This window comes from Triticum urartu, chromosome 1, assembly GCF_003073215.2.
Source record: "Triticum urartu cultivar G1812 chromosome 1, Tu2.1, whole genome shotgun sequence".
NCBI lineage: Eukaryota > Viridiplantae > Streptophyta > Magnoliopsida > Poales > Poaceae > Triticum > Triticum urartu.
In genome coordinates this window covers 505,992,398-506,008,144 of record NC_053022.1, presented here as the reverse complement: position 1 = coordinate 506,008,144, position 15,747 = coordinate 505,992,398, and positions in this window count along the sequence as shown.

Genomic DNA, 15,747 nt, shown 5'->3' with positions numbered 1-15,747 from the left:
TCCGCATGAATCCTTCCTCGGTCTCGTCATTCTTCATGATAGTGATGATATTATCAAATTGAATGTTCTTCTAGCCATTACCGAGATACTGAGACCTAAGTTGTAACACTCTAGCCACAACAACTGGATCTGTGCTATCCAGAGGAAAAGGCACAGAACCAGAACGGATCCCAAAAACCTGAATTACCATATCTCTTCTAAGATGAATTATTTTATCACCCTTTCTGAAAACTCCAGTCCCATTGCAATTCAGGTGGTCCGCCACCCATTGAAGGATTGGTATTGGAACCATTAAGTGAGGATGAATATTCAGAAGATTATCGAGCTCATATTTCCTAACAAACGACTTTTGATTATCACTTAAATCAGAAACTGCTTTATGCCACCTGATGGTAGAAAACCTGTGCTTGATGGTACCAGCAGGATATTTGTAAAGTCTAGGCATGTTTAGAGTTGTGGGAGACCTGTATAAAAATAAAAAAACTAAGGTCATGAAACAAAGACTAATTAAACACACAGAAGAAAGTATATTAAAAACATGTAAACACATTTGAAGAAAAAATGTTTATAAACATCAACCTAAAAAGTACCACATCTTGCAAGTTTCATCTTGCATTGCTGGGTTTACATCATATATGAAAAACCACAACAACATACTATATGGAATATATAACTCATCACGTAATAACAGTCGTCTAAAAAAATGAAACTAACATGAGAACCATCCATATGTGAAAAAAGGGTAGCACACAAAAGTTATTCTCAAAACTGTAATTTAAGCAAATCTTATTCATATCTTATTTCATGGTTTATTGTGAAAAAGAAGAGAAGAGTGATTCTCCAATCAAATATAAAAGCAGTGAATTAACAGGAATCAATGTATAAAAAATGCCACAAGTTCAACAACTTCGAAAACAGATTAACAAAAAAAGGGCACAATAAAAAGTAGCCCCTTAGTAAACATCAGATTAACAAAAAGAAATGACATATAACTTCATAGCAAACAAACAATAAAAGCAGGCACTGATTGTTGGTTCCACCTATACCTACCGTTCACGTTCGTTTCGTTTCCCCACACCCCACGTGCCGGAACCCTGAAAGTCGCTTTTGCCACTCACTACACTAGGCTAGGATAGGGTTTTATGGATGCATCTATGAATTAATCGACAAGGATAGGCGTGGAATCAATAAAAGTATAAAACATGTGACGCAACAGTTGAATGCGTTCAGTCAAGCAGTTAAAAATAGATTTCCAACTTTGCTTATCAATTACAAAATACTTTTTCTGCATAAGCACATATCAAATGTCTATCAGTCCTATGGTAGAAAAACGATTGTGCATCACAACGCTGCCAGATTAATGAGAGGGGGGTGATTTAAGGGACAATTTCTTGGATGGTGCAAATGTACGCAAATTATTTTCTAGCCTGATTAAGAAATCAACAAACTCAGTCAACAAGCCAACAAATTATTTTCTGCATAGGCACAAATCAAATATGAAGAACCTTCACTTTGGTTGCACAAATCATAGTGGAATCAAAAATTTGATTTGTCAAAATATGATCCAGTACAGATACAGTACTAGTAAAAAGTTACACAAACATATGTGAAAAAAAAATTCCATGTCATCTTCAGATGCTACTACAAAATTCAGAAAACACACAGAGACGACCATGCTACACAAAGCACCTATCATCATCAACAAAACAAAACATAAAATCTCAAGGACAAGTACCAGAACACATAACCCCCTAACAACATCATGGTGAAAATCATACCCCTGACTCCAAATCTCTGAACACAACCCACTAACATCATCATGCTGAAAATCATACCCCTGACTCCAAATCTCTTAACATAACCCCCTAACATCATCATGCTGAATCAAACCCCCTAATCCAGATATCTGAACAAAACCCCCTTGTATAATCTCCATAACATCCAAAACACCACCACTACGACCAAAGCCCCCTACAAAACCCTAGCAACACTTCACCAAAACGCTAAATGAAAAAAAACCGGCTAGATCGCGCGGTATAACACAGGGAGCAAAGAACACAACGGGGGGCGGGAGGTGGGGGGGATTGGGCGCGTTACCAAGTTGACGCCGAGCTTCACCGGGACCTGGATGACGCCGAGCTTGAGGAAACCCTAGCAGAGGCAAAGAAAACCTGCAAAAAAACATCCAACGCGCTTAGCTCAGCAAGATCTGATGCGATGGCGCGGATGAATAGCGAGTAGAGAGGCCCACCGGCTGCTTATGAGAGCCGCAGTCTCTTGAGGAGTAGGATCCCGGCGGAGGAAGCCGAAGAAGCAGCGGCCGGTGGAGGAAGCAGAATAAGCAGCGGCCGGCGGAGGGAGCCGAAGAAACAGCGACCGGCGGAGGAAGCAGAAGAAGCAGCGGCCGGCGGAGGGAGCAGAAGAAGCAGCAGCCGGCGGAGGAAGCAGAAGAACCAGCCGCCGCAACGAAGGAAAAGGGGATCCAGGCGAGGCGAGGAAGGAAGGGAAAGTTGTGGCTACTCTGAATATGAACGAGTCGGGGCAAGGGAGGAAAAGGGCACGAAAGAGGAAATAAAAAGGCCGGCCCACTCGAGACGAGGGGGTGTGCGGCAGCTCGACAGTTTGCCGCAATAAGCGGCGAATAGGATTTTCCCGCGGAAAGTCCTTGCAAGTTGCAATCCTGCTGTATGGTCTTCTCAGCTAGCCGGCCTTAACCGGCCCTGGGCCGGGGCAGGAAGGGCGACGGTCGAGGGCCCAGCCGGACGTGGCGGCCCGACGACGCATACCCCTCACTTCCCGCGACGTACACATTAGGCCGGCCCAACTAGCTCTTTCTCGGTCATAGGAAGGTTCCAGACCGATCTATTCTCTTATCAATTTTTTATTGTTTCCATTCTTTCCTATCTCCTTTCATTTCTTTTTCATTTCACTTTTATTGTTTATTAATATCTGTTTTCTATCATTTTTACATTAAATTTTCTATTCTTTCTTTTGTTCATTTCCTTTTTATTTTGTAAACATATTTTCAAAATGTATTTTTAATCATGAATATTTTTCAATACATGTATACTTTCATGAATTCAAAATAAAATTTCAAAATCACAAAAACAATTTAAATGGCGGATTTTTTATCAAATTCGCAATTTTTTAAACTCATGAACGTTGTTTTGAAATAACCTACATTTTCTCGAAATTGGGGAATAACTTTTTGAAATTCAGGATCATTTTTTATTTAGCCAAATATTTTTTAATAAATGCCTGAATAGCTTTCAAATTCTTTTAAATAACTTTCTATCAGCAAACACTGTTTCAATCGATGAAAGGTTTTAATGCACCAGCATTATTTGAATTTTTGAACATTTTTGAAAAATCTCTAACATTTGTTCAAATTCCTAAACGTTTCTCAAAATCATGATTTTTTTATTTCCTAACATTTGTTTCAAATTATGAACTTTTTTAATATGCAAACATTTTTTAAAATGCACGAGTATTTTTTTGTTTCCAGATCATTTTTAAATCACACTTTTTTTATAAATATAATATACTATAAATAATGCAAAATATAAACATAAAAATGGCGATGAAAATGAAATTGAAAAATAGCAGGTGTTATGCCCCGCACATGGATTGGCACGAAAGGCCGCGTCAGTGAAGGGAGTTTGCTCGTGCAGGTATGACACTTGCCAGCAATATTGTTCAATTGCAAGTTTAAGTTTTTTGAATACAATAAAAAAATAAAAAAATAATATATAGTCAACATTTTTCTATACATATCTAACATTTTTGAAATGCTTGATTCAAAATTTCCAAATACTTGGTAAACATTATTTGAATACATGGCCAACATTTTTTATACGCATTTAATATCTTTCAAATTCTTGATGCAAAATTTCCAAATACCCGTTCAACATTTTTCGAACGCTTGATAATAATTTTTTAAATACATGATTAACATATTTCACGCACATTGTATATTTTGCGTATACATTTTTCGTATACACAAGAAACATTTTCTTTACATGTATTTGACATTTTTCAAATGCTTGGTTAAGATTATTTTTCAAATACTTTATGGAAACGTTTTTGTAATATAGGCCCTCCATCCCAAAATAAGTGTCTCAAGATTATTACAATTCTGTATTAAAGTTAGTACAAAGTTGAGACACTTATTTTTTGGAATAGAGGGAGTACTTATTAAGAATATTTGAAAGTATAAATGAAAGTAAACAAAAAATAAACAAAGATAGAAAACAACTAAAAAGAGGCCCTGGCCTCCCGTGCGCCTAGCGGGCCCATTTATGGACGCGCCTTGTGGAAGAGCGCACTAACTCTCGCTACAACCGAGACACGGAATTGTCCGTCCGGATTCCTTCGACAATGATCACTATTTAGCTGGACCTATGAGCCGGGCATCTCCAGCCGTTCGGCCCCCCAGGGCGCCTAAATAGAGCGCCCTGGGGGCGTGCCGGCGCTAGTTCGGCCCCTGGGGGCGACCTAACTCCCAGTCACGCCCCCAAACACCGGCCCCAGGATGCGGGAAATTTAAACTTGGTCGTTCCCGCTCTCAAAAGACGCCACAAATCCGGCGATCGGACGTAGTCTGGCGTTACAAAAAACAGAGCGCCACACGCCGCAAGTTCGCGTGCGCAATGATTCACTCGGCGGGGTCGGCTCCAGGCGTTGGCGGAGTCGGCGTGCGCGGGCTCGGCGGTGTCGGAGCTGCTTCGGTGCTGGGCTGTGTCGGCGCGGCTTCGGCAGTGCTGGGCGGCGATGTAGAGGCGTCGTTCGGGCTTGGCGTCCGTGTGGTCGTGGGCGCGGGAGCTTGCGTCGTCGGCGTTGCCGTCTGCATCTGGTTCAGGATGAGGCCGCGCTCCACCATGTACCACGCCCTGAGCTGCTCGTCGTTGCTCTGGAGCATGTCCGCCCCGCCCATCAAAAAAGCCATGTCTGTGTTCCTCTTCTTCGCGGCGACGTTCGTCCGGAGCAGGTCGAGCTTGATGGCGCTGTTCTTCATCATCGGTGTGGACGCGTAGGCGGCGGGCGGCGAGTAGTTGTATGAAGGGTACTGCACGCCGACGAAGGCGGGCGAGGGTGTGCGCGTCGCGGGGTGGCCATGGGGGAAGGTCACGTTTGGGTTGAACCCCCCGTGCGCGTCGCCGTCGCCGTAGCCGGGCGACGACGATCCCCATGGAGATCCGACGCCTTGCTGTCCCCAGGACGCGTACTGGGCGTGGCTGACGACGGGTGGATTCATCATCCCCGTGTGGTCGACCGATGAGGAAGACGTCGCCGCACGCGCCGCGTTGTCGCGGGCCTTCTTGGCAATGGCCCTGTTCCGCCGGTCGGTGGTGACTGCGTCGCGTCGCTGAACTTCCACCCTCCACTCGGCGCTCGACATGCCCAGTGGCTTCGATGGCGGCTCCCTCGGCTTCCTCTGCTTCGGCTGGGCCACGGTGCCAGTCGTGGTTGCCGCCGCGCGCGGCATGGCGTACTTCTTCGGCGGCATGGCGGCGACTGGAAGGCGAGCTGGAGGGGGTTTGGGGGGAGAAAGGGAGGGAATGACGGGAGGAAGGCGAGCGAGCGGAAGAGATGCGAGGGAAAAGCGTCAAGAAGCGGCGGGAAAAGGCCCTCGGGTCGCCGCCAGGGCGGGCCCACGCGCCTTTTTCGCTTGTGCCGCCTCCCCAAGCGCCCCCCAGGGCGCCGGGTTCGACCTGGGTCCACCGGCACCAGTTTTGGCCCGAGACGGCAAAAAACGGGCTTCTGGGGCGCGACTGGGCCGTTTTTTTGGCGCCGGCGCGGCAAAATCGCCTGGGGAGGGCCTGTTGGGGGCGCGGCTGGAGATGCCCTTAGTAGGGACGTGCGGCTCAAATCCCCGTCTGCACACAACTAACATATTAATACAGTATATTCTTTCTTCTAGTGATACAAAACAATATATTCATATGCTAAATATATTGGGAAATAGTGCCTGCATATTATATATGTCAATAACATATTTTCGAAACGCGCGAACATTTCTGAATATGATGATTTTTAATGCTACCAATATGATTTAAAAGAGGCACGTATATTTTCTTTCACTATTTTAAAAACATTAAAGTATGCTGAGCATTTTTGAAATATGTAAATTAAATACTTTCCATCTTAGAAATATAAATAAAAGTATAATAAAAAATAGGACGGCCGCTCGCAAACCCAAGCTCCTCCACATTTGATGGGCAATTTCTTAAGTGCCAAGGGCGAGCGGTCGTGGTAATCCGTATTTCACGCTTTGCAAATACTATATCTCGTTTATAGTGAGTGTTTCTACGGTCTCGCCTCTAGCATATACACCCCTCCTACAGTAGTGGGCCACCCCGTTTTTCGTCTGTTTTTTGCTCGCTATTTTGAATCAAGAAGATCAGTCATGGTAGTTGCCTAGTTGGTGTAATAGTTTCTTCAGCCTTTTTTCTTTGTGTTTCCTATTTAGTTTTATTTTAGTTCGTCTTTCTATTTCTCTATTTTTTTGAACGGTTTTCTTTAGTAATATGTTTTATTTCACCGGTTTTCTTCTTCTTTCATTAATTTCACTGTTCTTTCTTTTCTTTCTCCTTTTCTTCGTCTTTCTTTGGTTCTTTCTCTGTTTTCATGTAGTTATTTTTTTTCTTTTTTACATTCTTCTTTCATTTTCATTTTTTCCTTCCTTGGTTCATCTATTTTTTTGTTGTTTCTTTATTGGTTCAAATAATGGTCAACTTTATTTACACGTTTTAACATTTTTCAAATGCTCGATTTAGATTTTTTATACACAAGCTTAACATTTTTTTTATTATGGTCGAGAGTTTCATGTACACATTTTTAACATTTTTAAATGCTTCATATATATTTTTCTATCCCAAGATTAATATTTTTAATGCATGGTAACAGTTACATTTAACATTTTCAAATTCTTGATAAATATTTCTTTAGAATGCAAAATAATTTGTTTTTTCATGAGTGATCAACATGTTTTCTATATACATTTAATAATTTGCAAATGCCTGATAAACATTATTCAATTACAAGTTTAATACATAGTCACCGTGTTTTTATATGCAATTAAAAATTTTAAATGCTTGATTAATATTTTTTATAGATGTTGAACATTCGTTTTAAATCATGGCAAACATGTTTTTACACAAATTTAACATTTTTCAAAATCTTGATTCAATTTTTTTGAATAATTTTTCAATATTTTTGCAAATGCTTGATAACAATTTTTAGATGATTAATGTTTTCACACATATTGTATATTTTGTGTACATGAGAAACAGTTTGTTTATACACATTCAATATTTTTCAAATGCTTAGTTAACATTTTTAAAGTCTTATTATGAAAAGCTTTTTGTAATACACTTATTTATAATATACATTAGTATAAATGAAAGTAATAAAAAAATAGAGAAATAAAAAAATAAAAAAACATGAAAAAGGGCCCTGGTGACCCGTGCGGCTGGCAGGCCCATATAAATAAACAATCAATAGCATTTGCTGGATTTATCGAGCCTTGAGTAGGGTCGGGCGGCGCAAAGCCCTGGCAGCAGACAACTAACATACTATAGTATTTTATTCATGTGCTAAACTGTTGGAAAATATGGGAAATAGTTCTTACATATTACTTAGAAATGCGAACATTTTTTAAATGTCACAAACATTTTTCGAATGCTGCCATTATTATTTAAAAGAGGCACGAACATTTTGTTACACCACATTAAAAATTTAAATGTATTATGAGCATTTTGAAATATGTAAATAAAATATTTTCCATTTTAGAAATATAAATACAAGTACAATAAAACAAGAAAAATAGGCATCCGCTGGAGAGCAAAAGCCCCCCTGCCCCCCACCTCCCACGTTCGCCAGGCCATTTATTAAGTGCCAAGGTGCGAGCGGTTGTGGTAATCCCTATTCGATGCATCGCAAATGCTCTATCTCACATATAGCGACTGTTTCAATAGGTCTCATCTAAAGCATATTCAACACCGCTACAGTACTAGGCCAGACTGTTTTCCGTCGGTTTTTCCTGTTTGCTGTTTCGGACCGAGGAGATCGCTCGTGCTGGTTGATGTACTCGTTTCATCTTCTTTCTTGTTTTCTTTTGGTTTTTCTATTTTTCAATAGTTTTCTTTAGCCTTATGTTTTTTTTTGGTTTTCACCGGTTTCCTTTGTTTCTTTCTCAGTTTTTGAATACATGGTCAACTTCCTGTACACGTTTTTTATATTTTTCACATGGTTGATTGACAATTTTAAAATATAATATTAATATTTTTTTTCTAGCTATGCGGCGCTGCTACGTTGTGGCGACCTTTTTTAATACACAGTCAACATTTTTATACGCATTTTTAACATTTTCAAATGGCTGATTAAAAAATTTCAAATACTAGATTAACATTTTTTTAATGCATGGTCAACATTTTTTATGTACAAATTTAACATTTTTTAAATTGTTGATGAGCATTTTTTATTGCAAAATTTACTATTTTTGATACATGGTCAACATTTTTTCTATATACATTAACATTTTTAAAATGATTGATTAACATTGTTCAAATATTTCTTTAACATGGTATGCAAGATAAACTTATTTAGATACGTAGTCACATTTTTTCAATACACATCTAACGTTTTTAAATACATGTTAAACATTTTCTTAATACATGACCAAATTGTTTATACATATTTAACATTTTTTGAATGCTTGATTTTTTTAATATTCATTCAATATTTTTTATAAATGCTTGATTAATATTTTCTACACACATGATCAACGTTTTCACACACATTGTATATTTCGTGTATACATTTTCTGTTTTTATGAGAAACAATTTCTCTATATATATTTAACATTTTTCAAATGCTTGGTTAACATTTTTTAATTTTTTATGGAATTTGTTCTTTCTAATATATTTATTTAGAATATTTGAAAGTATAAATTGGCGGCCCATTTAGGAAGGCACCTTACGCGAGAGCACGCTAGGTCTCGCTTTAAGCGAGATATAGCGTTGCCCGTCGGGACTTCCTTCGACAATCATTAGCACTCAGCTGGATCTATCGAGCCTTGAGTAGGGTTAGGTGGCCCAAAGCCCCATTTATAGACAACTAACATATTAAAACATTGTATTCTTTGATTTGAGGGTACAAAACATTATATTCATGTGCTAAAAAGTTGGAAAATATGGGAAATGGTGCCTGCTTATTACATATGTCAATAACATATTTTTGAAACATGCGAACATTTTTTGAATGCCGAACATTTATTCAAATGGTACCAATATTATATAAAAGAGGCACGAACATTTTCTTACGCCGTGCTAAAACAATTAAATGTATGATGATCATGTTGAAATATGTAAATACAATATTTTCCATTTCAGAAATATAGTAAAACAAAAAATAATAGTGCCTAAAAATTAAACGTATGCTGACCATTTGCTTATTTTACTCACCTTGTATCTGCCGTTTGGGGTTGCATCCGCATTTCCCTTTCCCTTTTCTTGTTCTATTATGCTTGTATGTTGCTGCTGTTTGTATCCTGGCCGGTTAATGCCTTTATTAATTTAAAGCCAGGTTAGGTCCAAGCCCTACTTGGGCTTAGCCGAGCCTTTTCTCTGAAGTGGAGAAGCACCTGGGTAGCCCGTGATGAAAAGGAATGGGATGTGGCCCTGGCTTTCAACGTGCATGAATGAATGTATTCGTTGCCAACGTGCATGAAAGGGACGTGGCCTTAGATCAGCCTATCGGATAACGACGACGCTCTTGTGTTGTTTCCCTTGGGGCTATCACTCTTGGAGGTGTGCATTGGCTCAATGGACCAATGAACGGTTTCAGCAATGGAACGATATTTCATGTGACGCATCGATGACGTGGAGTCTCGGCGATGTGGAGCTGCAAGGTCTCGACTAAACCTGGCCATGGGCAGCCCGGCCCAAACGGCCCAACCCGGCCCAAAAATCCCGGGCCGGGCTGAGCCTGAGTGTGCCGTCGGGCCGGGCTCACGCCTAGAAACTGAGCCCGGCAGGCAGGCAAGGCCAGGCTCGGGCCTGCACAAAACACGTTTTTAGCTGTAGTCGGGCCGGGCCGTGTCGGGCTTTCTCGGGTTCAAGCCCGATTTTGTAGGCCCGATGGTACTGTACTGTGCGCGGTGGCCTTTGATCGTCCTTTGAGGACCGAGTCACGGTTGCTACCCCTATTTTTGCATTGCGAATGTTGGCGGAACAAACACGCCATCCCATTCCGATGGTTTCTGCTTCGTGCACCCGTCAACACTAACGGCCGTCTGCCGTGGAGCACAGCACCGCACCGTCACGACCCCAGCCGGCCGTCAAGGACGCGGCGTCGTCGGCGCTCCCGGAGCAGCAGCGCGTGGCCGAGGCCCCTCCCGGCCAAGACGACTAGCATATGGACCGGACACAGAGCCTTGGGGCGTGATGGGCTTCCATCCCCGGCCGCTGCCTCGCGCGCGCTGCACAAGGTTCGCCTCATGCTGCACCGAGACTTACTGCGATCGGTGCATTTGCGGCTGCCATCAGCCGCGGCTTCATCAACTTCCATCGTGGGGATTCATCAGCATTACATGGTACGTACGCCCACACAGCCAATGATCTTCTTCAGAGCGGAGCGCGCCGACAATGCTCTCTCATATTTCTACGTGTCTTGGCGTCACCTCTTTTCTGCGGGTGCTGCAAGATTTGTTGTCGAGCAGGATCGGTACGAGCTAAACGGAGATGGAAGAATTTCCACGTTTAAGACCACAGCAACTGTTGCCCCGTTAGCTTTTATATATCCCCAGGTTGAGTTTGGTGTCCCATTAGAGATCCTCACAGTTTATGTACTTAAATTGCTTTCTGATCACATTTGGATTTGGTTCGCGGTCCTTGTAATTGTTGCCATGGACACATTGTATTTGCTACTTTAATTTCCCTCGCATTGTTGTCATGGTACTTGATCCACCAACATTATACTAAATGGCACCGGCGGTCCGAGAACTTGCGCTGCGCGTGCACTTAAGTCACGGTACTTGCAAACCGGAAAAACCCGTCATAGAACTTGCATTACGGGTGCAGATAGGTCGCACAGGTCATCTGAACCGGCCAGCTGCCCGGTTTTCTCCTTCTAATGGTCAAGCGCGATAAATTTGTTCATGACTTTAAAAATATATGTGATTCGTGACTTTCAAAAAATGTTCGTGAACGATAAATTTGAAAACTATTTGTTCACGACTTTAAATAAATGTTCGCGAACATTTCAAAAAATATATTCATGATCAGCGACTTTAAAAAAATGTTCGCGAACGATAAATTAAAAATATTTGTGATTAGTGACTTTAAAAAAATGTCCAGGAACGAAAAATTTGAAAATGTTTTTGAATGATAAATTTAAAAATGTTCATGAATGATTAATTTGAAAAGTATTTATTCACGACATTAAAAAAAGGTCGAGACGATAAATTTGAAAAATATTTTTGATTCGTGAACATTTTTTTAAAGTTGTGAACATTAAAAAATTTGTGATTCACGACTTTAAAAAAAAGTTCGCGAACGATAAATAAAAAAATATTTATGATTCGTAACTTTAAAAAAATGTCCACGATTTTTTTTGAAAATGCTTGCAATCGATAAATTTGAAAATGTGGTGAATGATTAATTTGAAAACTATTTGTCCATGACTTAAAAAAATTGAGAACGATAAATTTGAAAAATATTTGTGATTCACAAACATTTTTTTAAGTTGTGAACATTTAAAAAAATATTTGTGATTCGCGACGTTAGAAAAAGTTCGCGAACGTTAAATTAAAAAATATTTTTTTTGTGATTTGTGACTTTTAATAAATTTCCACGAATGAAAATTTTGAAAATATTTGCGAACAATAAATTTGAAAATGTTCATGAACGACTATTTTGAAAAATATTTGTTCACGAGTTTAAAAAATGTTCGTGAATGATAAATTTGAAAAATATTTGTGATTTGCGAACATTTGTTTTAAGTGGTGAACATTTAAAAAATGTTTGTGATTCGCGACTTTAAAAAAATGTTCTCGGATGATAAAATTAAAAAATATTTATTAGAAATATTTGTGATTCGTGACTTTAAAAAAATGTCCAAGAACGAAAAGTTTGAAATGTGACCTATCTGCACCCGCAACGCAAGTTCTATGACGGATTTTTCTCGAAAATAGGACAACTGGCCGGTTCAGATGGCATATGTGACTTATCTGCACCCGCAATGCAAGTTCTATGACGGGTTTTTCCAGTTTACAAGTACCGTGACTTAAGTGCACCCGCAACGTAAGTTCTCGGACTGCCGGTGCCATTTACTCGTTAGATTCACTTTGTATCATGAATATTTGGTTCACTCTGTGACATGGAGCAGACCTTGTGTGTTAGTAGACTCTAATTATCTCCAGCAGTTGATTGCTTGATTTTTCTTTCTGAAAGCAAAGGCACCAAACCATTCTGTTTTCTATTTGTATTGGAAGCACTGCATGCTACGGATTGTCACAACAAGTAAAACATGACAGTTGCTCTCTGACTGGAGCAGCTTTAGCTAGTGAATCTGTACATGAATTTTGCTTCACGGCACATCAATGATTCGAGTCATTAAGCTTCTTGGTTATGAGCTATCTGATCATCGTAATTCGAGTTATATTTAGTTACAAGGTACTAGTATTCTCTATATGCTTTTTGTCCCAGCCTCCCAGGATAGGAATGAATGCACTGGGAGTAGTAATGTTAGCATTGGCAATACACACAATTGACTGAACCTTTTTTGTGCTTGATGAATCTGATCATTCTGACTGAGTTGTCCTAAAAAACCGAGATAGACAGATGCAGCAGAGCTCGTCGGGGCGAGGGAACAAAAGCCTTGCAAATTTAGGTTCCTAGCTAGAAAACCTTGTAAATTTTGCAACTGACGAACAAACAATGCTTGAAAATAGTCGATCCATCTGTATGATCTAAAGACCCACACAAATACACCTCCAGTTGTTCTCTCCTAATCAATTTCTCATCAAGGAATTGCCATAAATTCTTACTCTCCGTAGGGTAGTACATTTGACACTCCCCAGGATATGTATATATTTCTAAAATTCTACTCTCGTCGTAATCAGCCACGCCACCATAGTATCAGAAATGCAATTAGAAGAATGGAATTGGCTACACATCCCAGAGCTCGACTCAAGTATACATATGTCCTGGCATTGGCAACCAGGTCTAACAAGGAGAACAATAATACAATTACATAGCAAAAGTAAATCTCTGAACACAAAGAGTAAGTAACCTTACAAAAACATCAGTACATAAGCTTTCCCAGCAGATAATTATACAAAAAAAATTGTTGATGATAAATAACTCAACAAGAAATACGAAAAAACCTATAATAGGAGTACAATTGCTGTTTCCACCACCTATATTGAGTAACTGACACATGTCAGAAAACACACGGTGCTACCAAAACGAAACTGCTGGACTTTTTAACTTTTGGTAACACATCAGCTTAACCACCTAGTTTTGCGAAGACGGGGAAAGCTTGCCAAGCTCTCCTCGTATAACATTGGGACGAGAGGCATAACTTTACTTTTTTTTGGAACGTAGACGCTAGTCGCATCCAGCTTTAAATTAATAAAGCCACAGAGGCAACATCCAAGGGTTGCACAGCACACACATCACACATCAGTCTCAAAAGGCCACATCAGCCATGCACAACACATCACAAAGTTCTTAAGGTAGGACCCGACCCACTCTAACTCAAAAGCTAGACCCCAAAAGGAAACAGAAGGCGCTTCAATTCGCTTGCCGCAGTCTTGGGATACTTGTAGCGATCTGTTCCATTGTGCTCCTCATAAGGTCGACATCACATTGTTTCCCCAGCGGCGCCCAGCTCTGTAAAAATAAATGGCATTTGAAAATAACGTCAGTCGGATTAGCCGGAAACTTATGTTCCATAGTCATCTTGTTACGCACTGTCCAAAGGGACCAAAGCAATGCACCCACGCAAGTCCACACAATCCTGGCTTTGGCACCCCTCTGCGCGTGCAATATAGTTAACAGCTCAGTCCCCGATCTAGGATTCCAATTCTGTTGGAATACCTGGCGCACCGCGCTCCAGGCAAAACAAGCCAGTGCGCATTGGAACATGGCATGGTTCGCATCCTCCAGCGACTCACATACCACACACGTCCCGTCCGAGGGCCCGTTGCGTTTAGCTACGTTATCAACCGTCGGTAACCTATTGCGGAACAATTGCCAAAGGAAAATCTTAATCTTTAGCGGCACCCTAGCCTTCCAAAGGTTCCTAGCAATATCTACAGCGGGACCCTCCGTCAACCTATTGTACAGGGACTTCACCGAGAATTTACGAGACGCCGCCAGGTCCCAAGAGACCACATCCTCATCCGTATTCAAAGTAGTGTGTCCCACTTGCGCCTGAAGCAAGTCCCAACTTGCTATTTCCGCCGCGTTCAGCTGTCTCAGAAAGTGAATTGCAGGTGGCGTCGAGCGTAAAGCGTCTCCCACCAAAATTAGCGGGTCCGCCGCCACCTGGTATAACAGCGGGAACTCCTGCCAAAGCGGCCTGTCACCCAACCAACGATCCAACCAGAACCTGGTAGACCTGCCGCTATTCACCTCGAATCTCGCCCCTAGCGAGAAGGCCGGCCTAACCGCCTGGAGCCCATTCCAAAACGGCGAGCCCGATGCCTTGGCAGTGAACACATTCCCGTCCGGGAAGTATTTTGCCCGAAGGAGGTCCGCCCATAGACCACCTTCATTAGAAGCTAATTTCCACCACCATTTGGTAAGCAAGGCCACATTCATTGGAATTAGTGATCCCTAACCCACCATACTTCTTAGGACGGCACACCGCTGCCCATTTCAACATATGGTATTTCTTTTTAAGCCCTGCTCCCTCCCAAAAGAATTTGGATCACGGGGTATCAAACTTCCCATGCACCCCATCTGCCAACAAGAACATGCCCATCGTAAACAGAGGGAGGGAGGACAAACTAGAGCTGGTGAGAATCAATCTAGCCGCAGAAGACATAAAACGTCCCCGCCACGGACTAACCCTATTGGCGACTTTACCATACAACGGTTCCCATTCGGAGATGGCAAGCTTTTTATGCGAGATTGGGAGCCCCAGGTACTTAATTGGAAAACTCCCTAGTTTACAATTAAGGAGATTAGCTATCTTGGCCCGATCGTGTTGGTCCATTCCCATTATAAAAACCTCACTTTTGAGGAAATTAATCTTGAGCCCCGACAGCATTTCAAAGGCGAGGAGGAGCAACTTGATAGTTGCAATGCTGTGTTCATCGGGTTGAAACAACAACATCGTATCATCCGCGTATTGCAGATGCGTCATCCCCCCCTGGAATGAGGTGTGGCACTAAGCCTTTCACATGACCCGCCCCTCGAGCCCTTGCCACCATCACAGCAAGCGCGTCGGCCACGAAATTAAATATCAAAGGGGAGCTAGGGTCTCCGTGCCGGAGTCCCCTTTTGTTTCGAAAGAATTTGCCCATCTCCCCATTGATTGACACTGCTGTTTGCCCACAACTAAGCAGGTGCATAATCCTATGAACAAAGCCTGCATCAAAACCCTTTTTGAGCAGCACCTCCCGCACGAACTCCCAGTTCACGCGGTCGTAGGCTTTCTCAAAATCTAGCTTGAGCAGAACCCCTTGCTCTTTTGTTCGTTTTAGCTCATGCACGATCTCCGCGAGTGCAATTGGTC